Consider the following 1,447-nt stretch of genomic DNA (forward strand, 5'->3'; position numbering starts at 1 on the left):
TTTGTAAGATTAAAAAAAAAAACGTCAACACTTTCGTACTGGGGTGAGTTATTTTTCTAAAGTAAAAACTTGAGAAGTTGTCCATAACAGTAGAGAGGCAGAGAGTGTTGTTATTGTTACAGAGTGACCAGAGAATAGAACCCAGTCATTGCAACATACTGAAGGTGTACACCTCTTTGCCACTGAAGAGGGCTAAATCCCCTTCATGTATATGTCCTTTTTCAAGATGTCTTTAATGCCCCGTGTTAGAATATGGAAATGATGCAAGATGCAACGCTGATCATTAAGACAGCGATGCATCTTGCTACCATTTTAACCCCAATTGTTTCATTTTTCTACAAACAAAAGTTATCAGAATGATTTGAAAGAACATTCAGTATGCTACCAATTTAACTGACTTCCACTGTTCCATAAAGACACCTCTTCATCCTTATATACAGTAAGACGACTTCTCATCTTTATTTGTTCATTTCTTTGGATCCACTAGAGGGAAGCAGAGTCAAACACAGCTGGTTTGTGCTCAGAGTGTGAGAGCTCAGTATTACAGGAGCAGCTGAGTTTCACGTTGAGAAGAATCTTAAATAACATGTTGGTGGGATGAGCTTTTTGTCTGGTGTGGATGAAGAGAACCAGACAACTATAAAAAAAGGAGTCGGGCCACCTGAACTTGACTTAAAGTGTCCAGTCCCCCCAAAGAAAAACCCTGTGATGTCAATATCTGTGTCAGCGTGGTGGTGCAGGGGTTAACACTGTTGCCTCGCAGCAAGAGGTGACAACAGAGTTCTGGGTTCTTCTGGTTGGAGTGTTCATGTTCTCCTCGGGTCAGCGTGGGCTTTCTGCAGCTTCCTCTCAGGTTAATCGTCTGTAGTGAATGAGAGCTTGAAAAATAGTTTTACCTGATCCCCATCTGAACACTCCTTATCATTGCCGTCTGAATTTAAGTCACACAACTGTTTTTGTTTGGTGCCAGAAATTAAGTCAATAGTTTTCCCTTCACAAAATGAAGAAGCAGGTTGGCCACAGCCCCCCGAAAGTGATTGGCCTCCCGAAATCTCACAAGTGAAGAGATTTTAAATTGCTAAGAAGTGTCTTAGCACAACCAATCAGACTGATTTAAAAGACATGTCTGGTAATAATGTATTTTTTCTATTGTAACCAAATCCCAAGAAAAGACTCAAACTTACAACAAATGTATCTACTAACGTTAATTATTGTGTGTGTGTGTGTGTGTGTGTGTGTGTGTGTGTGTGTGTGTGTGTGTGTGTGTGTGTGTGTGTGTAACAAAGCCGGATCCTTCCTCTGTCCCATAGAGCTCCATTAATACACATCAGTGAGCCTTATGTTCCTTCATCAACATGAACAAATGCTGTAGAAAAAAAATAGTCCCCACTATTCCCTCCTGTTTATTGATTCATGACTTCACATTCATGTGAATGTTTTCTGATGC

The sequence above is a fragment of the Cebidichthys violaceus genome, unplaced genomic scaffold, assembly GCF_023349555.1.
Source record: "Cebidichthys violaceus isolate CVI_PGR_0920_01 unplaced genomic scaffold, fCebVio1.0.p SCAF_17, whole genome shotgun sequence".
Classification (NCBI taxonomy): domain Eukaryota; kingdom Metazoa; phylum Chordata; class Actinopteri; order Perciformes; family Stichaeidae; genus Cebidichthys; species Cebidichthys violaceus.